The sequence below is a fragment of the Haliotis asinina genome, chromosome 9, assembly GCF_037392515.1.
Source record: "Haliotis asinina isolate JCU_RB_2024 chromosome 9, JCU_Hal_asi_v2, whole genome shotgun sequence".
In the NCBI taxonomy this organism is placed as follows: Eukaryota; Metazoa; Mollusca; class Gastropoda; order Lepetellida; family Haliotidae; genus Haliotis; species Haliotis asinina.
The window spans coordinates 7,404,180-7,419,805 of NC_090288.1; the positions used below are offsets into that span (position 1 = coordinate 7,404,180).

At 38.4% G+C, this 15,626-nt stretch overlaps 1 protein-coding gene and 1 long non-coding RNA gene across 4 annotated transcripts in view; one reads left to right on the forward strand and one right to left on the reverse strand.

Moving 5' to 3' along the window:
- Positions 1-11,900, reverse strand: part of LOC137295833 (GRAM domain-containing protein 4-like) — a 49,748-nt gene extending 37,848 nt beyond the window's left edge. For 2 of the 3 annotated variants that reach the window (XM_067827388.1, XM_067827389.1), the window contains exon 1: positions 11,778-11,867. The gene's annotated coding sequence lies outside the window, so the exon portion shown is untranslated. Of the gene's footprint in view, positions 1-11,777 lie in introns of all 3 variants that reach the window. The other variant, XM_067827391.1, reaches the window with a different exon arrangement.
- Positions 11,901-11,907: 7 nt separating this feature from the next.
- LOC137295835 (uncharacterized) lies at positions 11,908-14,341 on the forward strand. The gene is made up of 3 exons (XR_010957606.1): positions 11,908-12,049; positions 12,907-13,032; positions 13,413-14,341. It is a non-coding gene; the product is annotated as an uncharacterized lncRNA (long non-coding RNA).
- The last annotated feature ends 1,285 nt before the right edge of the window (positions 14,342-15,626 follow it).

Below are 15,626 nucleotides of genomic sequence, written 5' to 3' on the forward strand. Positions count from 1 at the left end.
ACTCCGACTAACACAAAACACGCACTATCCACACTTTCACAACAAGACATTCAGGACGAAGGCCAATTCTATCTCTCAGTGTTTACAGATATAAAATGGGATAGGTAAGATCATAAGTAGGTAACCTGCGTAATTCATGTTTCCTGTTCTTGTTGGATGGTATTGGATTGTTTGAAAAATGTTGCTCTTTGCAACCCACGTCAAGAATCATTCCTAATGCTCAGTTTCACCAATAGTATGGTGAGGTAGCCAAGTGGATGAAGAGAAATCCTGGGTTTGATTACCTACATTGGCACAACATTGTGCCATTTTGGGTAGCCATGTTTCTGATAGTGCTTGAATATTGCTAGAACAATGCATTAAAACCACAAAGATTTAGGAACCAGAAGCTGAAATACATTGAAACGCTAAACAGTACCACTGTGAACAATCTACATCATGTATTTACACAATGTGATTTGTTAGCTATTCAACAACAGAGTCAACAATACAGACTTGGCACGTGTGCCTGAGTATCAGTTTAAAAGACCTTTAATTATGTTCCAGCGATAACACCAAAGTGGGCTTCACATATTCCACCCATCACTTGTAATATCAAAATCTCAGACTGGTGCCTATTGAATATTACCTTGGTAACATGTGGACAAAATATGGGTGGCTGTGATCGATCTTACAAGCAATGTCTCATGCTGCATGGGTACAACAACAAGCTCAACCAATATTCAAGTTGCTTTGGAAGAAGTGGGCCTCTACGACTCATTTCCAAAATCCTTGATCGCAGTTGTTCTTGCCCCAAATCTGACAGCAAGGCGACCATTATCTGTTGAAAATCCCAGCTGGTCACTGGGACTGCACAGCAAGCCTGAAGCACTGGGCCTGATACTGAATGGTTGTGTAGCGGGATGGGGAATGTGGGAGATACACAGCCTCACTGGAGGCTCATCCTCACCTTCATCAATACCAGATCATGTTTACCTGGGAGGAAACACACATTTGGTTCTGGTTAGCACGTACACCTCACGCTTGTTTTGTGTTCCTGCTCGTCAGTTGATACTGCTAGAACTGTGGTTTGCATTTTTCTGTCAGATACTGGATCAGTGATGGTGAGCAGAAATTACATACCCTGACTAAATTAGCTTGGTCTCTGAAAACATAGTACTTTGATAGGAAACAAATAATTTTTATTGAAACGGAGCCTGTGTGAGTTTGGTTTTATGTCGCTTTTAGCAATATTCCATCAATATCATGGAGGGGACCAGAAATGGGCTTCACACATTCTACCCTTGTGGGGAATTGAATCTGGGTCTTCGGCATGATGAGCAAACACTTTAACCATCAGGCTACCCCACCGACCAAGGACACAAAGATATTTTAACATGAAACTTACTATTGTCAAGAAACATATCAAACACTTGTTCCCATGTGTCACTATGTTTCCAGGTGTGAATCTGCCTACATTCCCTCACTGATAGAGGAAATCATTATCAATTCGGTATCTTCAAGATATACTGCTTCAGTTTTGTTCCAGTGTTAGTTGAGGGATTTTGTGAAATTATGAAACTTGACTTTTGCATTTTTATATGGACTTCTTTTGTTAACATGAAGTTCCCTTCATTCAATTCTGTTGACACACCATGGTACAAATATGGCCCTAGGACTGAAAAAATACTTCTTAATACTGACACACTGTAATTATTCCATTATGAGATGTATTTCTTTAAAATGACTGCAGGCCATCTCATCATACAATTCTTATTTCATAAAGGTTTCACACCAAGTTTATTGTGTTTGTGACTTGTTTCATACTGCAAGATTCCAGCCATATTGTCGGAGTCCATATATACTTATGTCCAGACCAGACAACCCAGTGATCAACAATAAGCTTTGATATATGCAGTTGGGATACGATGACATGTGTCAACCATGTCAGCAAGCCTGACCTTGAACTGATCTCATCAGTTGTCTCTAAAGACAAGTATGTGTTGGTGTGAATCAAATCATAGCTGTATCTTCTATTTTACAGTGTTAATACAGAGTAGCTAGTTATCCGACACACCCGATACCAGATCACGTTTCCTCTGCTGTGGTTGGGAAGAAAGCCAAAGCGGGAACAAAATACACCTCAACAGGGAGCCATCTCTATCTTGTATGTCTGCAGCCTAATCTCAGTTTAGTTTAGAGATGTGTGGTGAAATTTTAACACCATGCACCCTGTGCTTCAGACTCTTCTCTCTACACTGCTGTTCCAGTCCACATACACCTGTGTATGCCTGTCAGGGGCAGACCTGGCATTCTTCACTCAGCAACAGGTGCTTGTGCATGTACAGTGAGACAGCGCATATACCAGTATCCATCTTTCACTTACTGGATGAACAGGTAGATTGCAAGAACAATGGGACCTTGTTGAATAATATCTAGTTCGTTTTTTAAAATGCCTATTACAGATGTGAAAGAATTTGTATATCAGTGTGTAGGAGCACTTTACTTATACTGGTACCATTGTTTAGCTACCTTTGGTTGTATATATCTGACCCATGAAGGTCCTGGGGTAGCATATAGGCCTTCAACAACCCATGCTTGCCCTAAAAGGCGACTATGCTTGTCGTAAGGGGCGACTAACCGGATCGGGTGGTCAGGCTCGCTGACTTGGTTGACACATGTCATCGGTTCCCAATTGCGCAGATTGATGCTCATGTTGTTGGTCACTGGATTGTCCAAAACAAAACTAAACTCACTCACTCACTCACTCACTCACTCACTCACTCAGACCCTGATCCTAACTGGTACCGGTATAAGTAAATCTATCCATGATGTTTTATTACTTGTATATCTATACCCTCTAAATACAACTGCGTACAAATTCCAAATCCTCACAAAGGGCAATGCATATGTACAGTAAACTAGTCAGAACAAACTCAGAGGGACCCCTGATTTTACTTTCTTGTAACTATAGTTTGATGTATGTATTTCTGTAGAACTATTGCAGATCGATGCTCATAACTGCTGTTGATCACTGGATTGTTTGGTCCAGACTTGATTATTTACAGACAGCCACCATATAGCTGGAATATTGCTGTTTGCAGCGTAAAACTAAACTCTCTCACTCATCTGAACAGAATACCAACAAGGCCACACTGAATTATACCTACCAGTCCTGCTTTTTATACTATCTAGTGAAAGTTTTTACTTACCAGTCCTCTTTGTTGTACAATCTGGTGAAAGTTTTCATTTCATATCTTGAATGATGTTTCTAATCTAACTATTCATAAGCAAAAAAACAACATAGAAGAAAAGTTTAAGTTGAGGTTACTGTTGATTGCAGGGAACATAAAAGAAGTCAAATTATGGTTGACTTTTTAAACCAACTTATCAAGGCATCTACTTACAAGACTTCTTGGTGGTTGTAGAAATGAGATAAGTAGGAAGTTCATGCAGAGGAAATTGCTATACCACTTATATCCCAACATGTGATGCAGATCTTTTACAATCTTCCCACATCTGTCACATACATAAAAAACACAAACACTGGGATAAAATCAAACCCACGGTTATTGGTCTGTGTCACGCTCAAGTGGCACAACTCTGTACAAAGAATTGCAACAAAAGAAACTAATGGACTCATGAGAGGAAAACTTTTTGACAAGATGAACAGGATTTTCATAACGTAAAGAAAGATGGAAGATGAAAGATTTCCTAATGGTTAAAAGTGTCAACTTGTTATACCGAAGACCCAGGTTTGCTTCCCAACGTGCCTACAATGAGTGAGCCCATTTCTGCTCTCACTACGGTGATATTGATGGAAAAGTGCCCTAAAAACACACTCACTCACTCACTCACTCACTCACTCACTGTCTGTGTTGACAATAAAATGATGTGAGTCTATTAGTTTGGTCTTCGTTGGGAGTAGGTTCTTAAAATGTTATCGTGTGTAAAAGAAGGCAGATTTGTTTAATCTAAAGACTTCTTCAGTAAAAAGATTGTTAATTACATGAGCGGATGTATAAACAATGCTGATCTTTTTCCCTTTATCTTCCTCATTCTGTGATTTGTCGGTTCTTAGAACAACGCCCATGCGTCAGTTGTCTGTTGTAATTGAGCTTATTTCAAACGAGCTATCCAAACAAACCAATCAACTTGTTCAAAGCATTCTTCAAGGTAAACAAGCTGAATGAGGGTGTGGTGCTGCCTGCAAGCTTCAAGTCAGAATCTCCCATAACCTTCATTCATTGAGAACAACCAATACAATTTGCATAGACACTAAGGGTTTATTTTAGCAAACATGTTTCAAGACTGGCACAAATTTGGAACTTACCATCTGAAATTCATGTGTTTTAACCCTAACTGCATATAATGCAATAACTGAACTCTCATGTTCATACCAACCAGCCAGATACATGTTTTACCTACAACTCCAGACGTTAATTATAACTATAGCAGAATCTTTGTTGACATTTGCAGAAGACTTGGCACCAAATATCGGCCTCTAACAAGGTATGGCTCAATCCCTGTAAACAGTCATCTACTTGCAGCATCTTAAAAAAAGCAACAGTCTTTTTTGTTGTTGTTTGTTTAACATTACACTGAGAAATGTATCAGCCTGTATGGTATATTTGTGAGAACTAATGACCTACCTTACAGGTAACATGTAAACATCCTCTCTGTATGACCTGCACAGGTGTGATGAAACACCTGGTAATAAATGAGTTTCACACTGGTCGTGACATCACATTATAAAGAAGCAGTGATCTCAGTGGAACTCTACTGACTAGCGTAAACATCGTGTTTAGACACTCTGTGCAAAATACCTCACGTTACACAAACCAAAACACATATTTTCAAACAAACAACTTAACAGATGAAATAAGCCAAAATAGAAGTGTAACTACGATGGTGCTATCCTTACTTCATTATCAGAACTAACTCTGCTAAATACATGTGTGATGCAGACATATCACATCCAGATACTGACAGCACTGGGGCACTGTGAGAAGCTTGGATATGTCATGACACTGGGAAGAATTAACATTTTACTATAAATGCTGCAGAGAAGCCGCATGTTGCCATTCCATGGCACAGAGTTCTACATCTCCTGTCATAAAATCAGAAAAATGTTATCTAAATACACTTGTGAAATAAATGCAAATACAGTTGGCAAGGCATGCAATGGTGGAATTTGTGTATGGAGGCAGGCATGATTAACTTTAGGTTTTTACCTCTGGAACTAGGGCTGGGACGGGTCAACATTTTCAACCTGGGTACCCCATCCATTATTAGCCTACCCTACCTGGATACCCATTATGTTAATTCCTGACATCAAATTTACATTAAAATATATGCTACGTAAAATATAAATGTTCTTGTTTGTTTGTGTTTAACACTGCACTCAGCAATGTAGCTATATGGCAGAATGTAGTCTGTAAATGATCAAGTCTGGACCAGACAGTGCAATGATCGACATCATGAGCATTGATCTGCACACTTGGGATACAATCACAAGTGTTAACTAAGCCAGTAAGCCTGATATAAATGAAACACAGTGACCAAAGTAGTTGAGAGAACGAGAGAGTAATGGTTTGACATTGCTTGAACTGTGTTCCAGTTATATAAAATCAAGTATTGATCCTTACTCCAGTGTCCAGCCGGACTGGACAAGGATCTGGAACTCTTCATTATAAAAGAATATTGGAAGTGTCATCCATAAATCATTTTGCTTTTATCATTATCCGCCAATTTCCAGACTGCCAATCATACAGATTATATGTTGGCAAGTTGACACGAGATGAGACAAAAGCAGGATATGATACTAATGTCTCTGATGTTTACAACTTCTTTGCGTTTTGTTTTAAGCAATATTCCAGCAATATCACAGGATGGGGGACACCAGAAATGGGCTTTACACACTGTGCCCATGTGGGGACTTAAGTTAGGTCTTCAGTGTGACGGGCCAACACTTAACCACCCCTGGCCATAACTACAAATACAGAAACATTATCAGTGTGATCAGAGATTTACACCTACAATTGCAGGATCCTAGCATGTCCAAAGGAAGCACATTCCCTTTCTCTTTTACATATACATGATTGACTGGTAGGTTTGATCACAGGCAAACCGTAGCGCAAATGGGTTGCACAGCATAGAGAATATGACAAGTCTTCATCCATGCGATTAAAAATGAATTTTTCATGTCAAAATAAAATACATGTATCACCATCATCAAAGGTATACACCCATTTCTTCACTGGGTTGTGCTCTCACATTTCCAACCCCATGTTGAACTCATGTGAAATATGTTTTATTCAACATATTCAGCACAACTCGTGGTATATCAGACTGTTCTTCACCTCCATTCCCCCTTCCAGCTTCCGGTTCAACAGAGAGAAGGAACAGGAGGGTATTATTCCATATGGAATAAATAGAATAAATAGTATGAAAATTCTAACAATACAATAATATGACAGATAAGACAAAAAAACTCCAACAGGTTCATGATAAAATTAGGCAATATGGTATTTCTTTTTAATTTCTACTTATTCTTGGTCCATCACTCCGTTCAACCACAAGCTGGCAAGGGTAACAGAGGCAAAGAATGATCTAAATACCACGAGTGACACTTAGAATGTTGAATAAAACGTAGTTCACATGAGTAATCATTAAACATGGGGTAGAAAATCTGAGAGCACAACCAAGGGAGGAAATGGGAGCGTACCTTTGATCATGGCAATATTTTATTTTGACATGAAAAATATTTTTCGATCCGAAGTGAGGGAAGTACATTGCCAACCTTTGCTCGCTTCCCTCGCATGTATGCTACACAACCCCATTTGCCCTACTGTTTGCCTGTGGTTTGATGCCACAGTCAACACTATTCCAGCCATCATAACAGCTCTGGTCAGTAAAAAAATCAAGTCCAGGGATCAAAATCATGAGCATAGATCTACATAAATGGAATATGATGATATGTGTGAACCAAGACAGCGAGCCACACCAGCCGATCCTGTTAGTCTCCTCTTAAAGCAAGCATGGGTTACTGAAAATCAGTTATAACCCAATTCTTCATGGGTCTGAACATACATGAACACTACCTGGTTGTGATTAATGTACAATAACTCTATAACCTTGTTTTTGATCTACTCGACCATAACAATTCTTACAGGCTAATGAATGAGACAAGGAAAACCCATACGACAACTCACAAACAGATGCAAATCTGAAGTCACCAGAAACTATGTCATCAACAGAAATTCATAAAAAACAAAGCCAACTTAGTGTTTCGAAAAAGTCTAACGTATGGCTGGCTGCACTGCATAAATTACCATTTGAATTCACCATCAGCATAGGTCAACTTCATGTGTTTCAAAAACTGCAAATAGTACAACTCATGACTTTAACATAAGTAATGCCTTGATAAACCAATGAATCTGATCAGTATGTTGCAAAAGAACATTTGTAAGTGAAAAAAAATAAGGTGGTTATCTGAGGTTTCAACATGAACCTCACCACAACATGTTGTCCGATGTGAGGGTTTCAACATGAAACCTCCCATAACACGTTGCCCGATGTGAGGGTTCCAACATGAAACTCCCCATAACACATTGTCGGATGTGAGGGTTTCAACATGAAACTCCTCATAACTCTTTGTCTGATGTGAGGGTTTCAACATGAATCTCACCACAACATGTTGTCGGATGTGAGGGTTTCAACATGAATCTCACCACAACACGTTGTTCAGTGTGAAGGGTTTCAACATGAATCTCACCACAACACGTTGTCCGATGTGAGGGTTTCAACATGAATCTCACCACAACATGTTGTCTGATGTGAAGGGTTTCAACATGAAACTCACCATAACACTTTGTCCGATGTGAGGGTTTCAACATGAATCTCACCATAACACGCTGTTCGATGTGAAGGGTTTCAACATCAATCTCACCACAACACGTTGTCCGATGTGAGGGTTTCAACATGAATCTCACCATAACATGTTGTCCGATGTGAGGGTTTCAACATGAATCTCACCATAACACACTGTTCGATGTGAAGGGTTTCAACATCAATCTCACCACAACATGTTGTCCGATGTGAAGGGTTTCAACATGAAACTCCCCATAACACGTTGTCAGATGTGAGGGTTTCAACATGAATCTCACCATAACAGTTAGTCCTATAAGAACGCTTCAAGAAGTGCACCACTAGAACACATGTTTTCACCATCCTTCCCCTCACTGTTCCAGCAACCAGAGACATGAAGCTGGTTTAGTATTTCTGGGTCATGTCTCAACAACGATTATGGGTACAGGAGTATGTCATTCTTGTTTTAAACAGTCAGCTAATAAGATCAGGTTCTGAGGAGCTTACTGCATGTTGTCCTATCCAGATATTGTGGATTGGCGTTCATAATTTGATTATTTACGGACTGCTGTCATACAACTAGCATACTGCTGAGTGGTACTAAACTAAACAAGAAACAAACAAGTCTTCACATTTTTGTACCTGATGCTCTGATAGGTAGTTGAGTACAAAATTGAGTGTCAGGTCAAGGGGTCTTTTTGAATTCTTTGTCCTGTCAAATTTCACTTCTCTGTCATGTATGTTGCCAACACAGAAGGATACAGATACAGAAGCGGTACGCAGGAGCAGTATAGGTCCATTACATTTGAGCAACATCAGATATAGAGACAAACTGCAGATTGTGTGACAATTCACCACTGAAACTGGCTACACAACTGTTGAGACACATGTACATGAATACATTTCCATCTGCTATAAGAGGTGTGACTGTGCAACTAGCCAATTTAATAATCCAAGCATAACTTTCATCACAAAACACTTCATAAAAGAAAATTACTCCAATATTTTAAATCATACCAACAATACCAGCTGTTTTATGACTTGTTTAACACAAACAATGATCTGTGAGTGAATTAGCTTAGTTTCTTCCATGCTTTATCGCAGGGTTCAAGACTGTACCAGACAATCCAGTGATCAACAGCATAAGCATTGGTCTATGTAATTGGAATACGATGACATGTGTCAACCAAGTCAATGACTGACCATCTAATCCTGTTAGTTGCCAATTACCTATGATACTAGTAATCATCCGAAAGACATTCTTCTACAAAAACTGTGGACTGATTTTTTTGTGTTCAAATACATTTTGAACTGGGAAAATGACAGAAATACATACACAAATATTCAGCCATAACAATTCAAATGGCAGTTGAATTATCATAACATCATAAATATTTGCAGCTTATGGTTGATCCTGCGCAACACATGTTGCAATACTTACCAGTATAATATATTTGTCTGAGAACATGTAGTATCTTGTAACATGAACATTTATCACACACCAATCAATAACAAAGGTCAGCTTACATTTGTGAGAGAACCAACAGACTTGGTCGTAACTCTGGGGGTGTAATAACAAAACTCGTATTACACTTGTCGATATATCTTGTCATTGCATATTGAATAACCAATCAATATCACCCCAGTGCTGGGAGATTATCTCTTGGTGCATTAATTGCTGTTTGCCTTCCAGTGACAATATCTTTGAAACAGGTTAAAATGTACTACATTCACTTGTAAACAGATACATTTCACAATCATGTTATGGTACGATATTATCATACAGTAGTGTTCATATCATACCACATATTGACCTTTGAAACTGTCATCTGTTATACTTGACACTCTTCACGCTCCCAATTATCTGATATGTAATTGCATATAATGATAACTGTTGAAAGAAAATATCATCAGACTAACCAATGCATACACTTAAGGATTACTTTAGTTTCTTTCCTTGGTAATCAGATAAATGGAGACGCATAATGACAGTAAAAGAAAGTGGTACTTTCTTTCTTATCAAATTCTTCAAACAACTATAAAATGACATTGAAATTCATTTCGAACATTTTCTAAATACTTAAAGTGCACAGTTTGATATTCAAAGATACCTCTGATATATATTTTTTTGCAGACTGCTGTTAAAATCAATAAAAAACAAACAAGCAGCAGGTGCATTCTAAGTTGAGTGCACTCTGTGTGTGTAAGTGACAAACCATACAAACACATACAGGACATAATCAAAATAGCATATTTCACTGCAGGAGCACTTCATACTCATTCCCAGACACACCCACTTCCTGGGTTAAACACATACAGTCATAAAGAAATTACACATCATAAGATTTAATTTGTTGTATAACTCTGTACTTAGAAGTACTCCTAGTTAATCATCATCTATAAGTAATTACCTGAACCAGATGATGAAGTGATTGATAACATGAGCATCTATCTACTTGTTATCTCTCAAATATGACATGCAAAAGCCAAATAGCAATCGTATTAATGATACACTTGGTCTAACTTTAAAATGAATTTAAATACACATGTTTATCTAAAAGAATGGGAGAGTCTACGTAGGTTATACTGACAAGAGAAAATACTGTAAAATACTATCTTGAAAGGTATCTCCAAGATATTATTGTAAGCAATCGATACATAGCCATTATGATGCAAAGACACTGACTGTCTTGTGATCAAAGAGAACAAGCTGCTGTAAATCTGTTTAACCTTGCATTGTTATTAGTAGTTTTGAGACAGCAATCAGTTATACCGGTCAAATAAAACCCCACTTACAAAAGTTGCATTAACAATATAAAAGAAATACAAAAGTTGCTATGTTTCATCGTTTTTTAAACATCAATCAAACTCTCTCTGAAAAGGTCTTAGTCTCACTGCCAACTGACAAATCCAGACACACCATTAGTCAAACAAGAATTCAAACCCATAATCGATCATTCCTCTTGCTGGGGTTCCCAAAGGACGGCTTATATCACAGGGCCACCCATACCCCCAGCCTCAACCTCCTGTACGGACCCAAGATAAACAAATGAAACAGCAGCCCTGTCACAACACTGATGACACTGGACCCATGTAGCAATAGAACCTTACGGGTTGATATGACAAGGAAGCACCTGATCCATTCAGGTATCTCTGACACTGTGTGTTTAACACGTCTGATATAACCAAGCTCTCCACTGCCATGTGTACATTTTAATTTTTGAAACCAGACAGCAGTTTTTCAATAATTTCTGTAAAAGTCAGTGTAGCAGGGCGTGGAGTCATCCCACAGATGACATCCGTACCTTGATGGGGTTAACCTCTTTGGTCATGTGGACAAGGCATCCGACTTCGGAACGGAAGGTCTGTCGTTCGAATCCCAGCACAGGACTCGCAAATTTTGTGGCCACTACATCAGTCTTAATGTTAATAAAAAATATTGATATTCTATTTCATATACAGCACAGGTGAAGGTTGTGGATATATCAAATATATTTTAAAACTAAGCAGAATTACTACAAGTTACAAATATTTAGCACTTAAGCTGTTTTGTGCTGTATAAAAATAAAATTAGTTTCATACCAGTGTTTATCACTCGTATAACAAAGGCATAATTTTAAATGGAAAAACTGCTGGGTACTAGTAAATGCATGTTCACGGATAGTGAAATCCATGAAATCAATACGTCGGTTTGTTACACTTCAGTTCAACTAAGAGTTCCATTTAGGGGTCAAAAGGCCAGAGGGGAATATAGGTAAAATGTTATTCTTAATGGAAATTACAATAAATCCATAATAGATCTATACCAAGTTGAGCTTATCAACTTCGTCATGAAAATCCGAAAACGCCCTAGTCGTATTTAGAGTTGGAGGTGTACAGCCTTTGAAAACTGAATATAGCATGATAAATTTGTAATAAATGCGACTTACGGCTAATGATGGGTTGTCATCGCAGTCACGTCAGGTATCCACCGTGATGCTGACGGTATTTGACAGACGAACGACCACATGAACTTGACAGGTTGTTTACAAGGGCACTTCCGCTTAGCACGTGACCCTCGTGCATCACGTGATACGACGTCATCGGCAATGTCAGAAAGGTAAACAGTGTGAGAAGTTCTGAACCCAAACAAGATATCGCGAACATCAGCGTTCAGCGCAATATTACGAAATCTACAGGATGGTATGATTAATAATAAAAGGTGAGGAACCCGTGGCTGTCAGTAAATCAGCTAAGCGCTCATTATGCATAGCAGCTTTTGTGTCACTGACTGTTCACGTTGTTTGTGTCAAGATACCGAATCATGTTTCATAACAAGGGTTACAGCCGCTTTTAGAGACCGTTGTCGGGCGATATATTCCAATAATGAATGATCGGTAACAGTGTTTTGGTTGAACCGACCGTCACCTTGTAGGTGGCATATTACTGGCTGCAACATTAAACAACATTGTTGTCAACAGCCATTTTAACCAAACTAGTAAAACAAACACAATATGTCCTTTGTACAATGTGTGGAGCCCATTTCTGGTGTTCCCCGCTGTGATATTGCTGGAATATTGCTTACAGTGGCGTAAAACCATACTCACTCACTCCCTAACTCAAACATTCTTTCTACCTGTCAGAATGTCAGTTTTTTTTGTTTTGTTTTGTTTTGTTTTGTTTTGTTTTGTTTTGTGTGTTTGTGTGTGTGTGTAAATCTGTGAGTATGTTTTATCACTTGTTTACTAATCGAAAGTAAACATGAAATGCTAGTTTGGGTTTCACTACATTAGCTGTTTTGCAGTCGGCCAGGTTTCAAATGTTCTAATTAGTGCCATTGCCACCAAGTTAGATTTTGCTGAGTATTACTTTTAGTTACAACACTATTTTGCACTTTTGTCATGTATATTTCGTTAAAAATGGAATAAGGTATGTATTTGGTACAGAACGTTTTCTTGGCCTAACAAATGTAATGCCTTGTTTCGTTTTTTGTCACACTTGAGGTATAAATATGTAAGAAACATACTATGTTTTTGAAATGGTGAAATAGGTTTCATAATACTGTTGTTTGTTTTACAGCTTGCAGCTATGTTGCTGAAAAGATTCAGGAAGCATGCCGCAAGTCAAACTCAGAGGAGGGGTCAGAGGTCAAGGGCATCAGGGAAAGAGAGTGTGTGATGAGCAAAGGCAGCAGTAAGACACATAGTAAGTCTGCAGGGATGGTGGGATAGCTTAGTAGATAATGCCTTGATGAACTGGGTCCGATCCCCCCTGTTGTGATATTGCTGGAAGCGATGTGAAGGTAAACGATCAGGATCTAAACTGCATCGTATCACACAAAGTTTGGTCTGGTTGATGGAGCTCTTGCACTGTGTACAGATTTTCAGTGGGTCAGCCCCTTTGTATGGAAGCATGCTCACAGGTTACTGATCCCAGATTGAGAAGAAGTCTTTTTATGTTGGTATTTGAAGTCCCAAATGTTTCTGTTTCACAGGGTATTAGCATGAGTACAAGTGGTGAAGCCACTTCTAGTCACTGTACGGCATTGCTACAACCATTCTGACAAATGCCTCTCTAACTTTTAGATGGCTATGGCCCTGTGGTAGAAGCCCAACCGAACAACCCCAAGGTTGAGTATAGGGGAGGAGGATGAGGTTAACCACCCCAGAGCAGGCCTGCCCTACCCCACAGGATGCCACGCCCAGCTCTGGATCTTCCTACCCCTAGACAGACACACATACTACCTCTACATCTTCTGTGTCTTGCTGTTGAACAACACTTCTGTGTTCTAGCACTGCATAATTTGGAGTAAATATAGAAATAGTTTTGATTTGTACAATATATTTTTGGGTAAATACATTCAGATTGGTGCATTTTGATCATATTTTATCAGAAATTATAGAAATATATATACATAATGTGCTTAAACTAACTTCAGTTTTTCCAAAATTTGAAACTGATCTGTATGTTTTAAAAAATATTGGTAATATTTGAATCTTTTATCAAACACTAGTTTTGCATTAGATTGTATTCAAGTAATGTTGTGGAAGTACTGTCAAAATCTTTCGTTATTGAACAAACCTTTACGGAGAACAGCTCCTTTTTATCGTGAGTGTGACGTTTCAATATAGATTCCATTTCACACTCACAAAATAAAGGTGTTATCCATATAGTTTCTGAAATATTTTACTTCCCATCTTCCAAAATGCCACTCAAACAAAGCCTTTCATATTTACATTTCATTCTGGAAGACCTTTTCTGTATGTTTTGTTACAATATTTGACTTTACACAATGAGTTGTGAGGGAGCTACTGTCTACACAGCACAGCTATCAGTGACTAATGACGTCACACTCTAAGCACTGTTTTTCACAGTAAGATTGTGTCTGACATCTCACCATAGCTGCCCTGTGTAGAAGATGTTTTCCTCCAACTTGCTAAGCAATGATATTAATTTGATGTATTTATTTTTTGTTTTTAGAAAGATATGTTTAAATAAATTTGGTAAAAATACATTTCTTTGCAAGATATATTTTTACTCTTCTGACCAGTCAATGTATTTTTCTGAAGCTTCCAGGGTATATTTTTGCAAAGAGGCATAGTTCTGTGCAAGGGGGAACCAAGGGGGAGTAACTCTGAAACGTGATTCTGGCAGAAAGGACGCTGTTTACAGGCATTTCTGTGACTTAATTTATTGCCAGTGACAGTTACAATCTGTTTGCAGTGAAAATGTACCAATGAATTTCACTATAAACAAATAAGTAAATCAGATGTACTGACATTAAGATTGCGAAATCCTCATAATTTTACCTTGCCATTTTATTTGAAAGTTTAAGTCTCACAGTTTTATTCAACTAAGGATAAAAGTTGTAGAACAAACCATCATGGATTCAAATCAGTATTTTTGATTTGTATTGCAAAGGGGTAAGTGCAGTAGTTGCAACAGAGAAACCAAAGCAGTATGTGAGCAGGTTAGACCAACCCTTCAAGTTCTAGTGTTTCATTTGTTGTGTGTGCCCCCTTGTAATACAAACAAATAATGTGACTTGAAACTATGATCATTTGTTAAGCAACTTTTATCTTATCTGGAATAAAATCATGAGATTTAAAGTTTCAATTGGTGAGGTAAAGTTAACGTGAGTGCTGGCAATTTTAATTTCACTTTATTTGAGTCATGCTTTTGCTTTAAAGGGAAATTCATGAGGACGTTTTCACTGCAGACAGACTATACCTTATAAATGAGTCTGGACCAGACAATCCAGCGATCAACAGCATGATCTAGGCAACGGGGATATGATCCTGTGTGTCAACCAAGTCAGTGGGACTGACCTCCTGATCCTCTTAGTCACCTCTTACAACAGGCATCGGTTGCTGAAGACTAATTCTAACACAGATCATTTGGGTACTAACCAAACGTTCATCCAGAGAGATATACATACAGCCATATGATGTAAGGAATGCCATGCATTAATTCTCAACCAAGAGCACAGAAAACTCAGACCCAAGTTTGCAGAATGTATGTGTTAAATAGAATGTTTGTGTGTGCGTGTGTTGGCCACCATTTGTTTATTGTGTGAGTTGATATGCTATCGACATTGGCCCTTTTGTCCACATCAAGTGTGACCTTCACTGGATGATTTTGAACCTTGCACGCGTTTGCTTGGAAAATGTTCAATTTGTAGTTATATATATTTGGAATTAATGGATGTACCCGATAGGTTGATCTGAGAATCGGACGTCAGTTTTAAAGGGAGACGTAGTCGTTCAATACGTTTCTGCAGGGATACTCCTAAACATCTG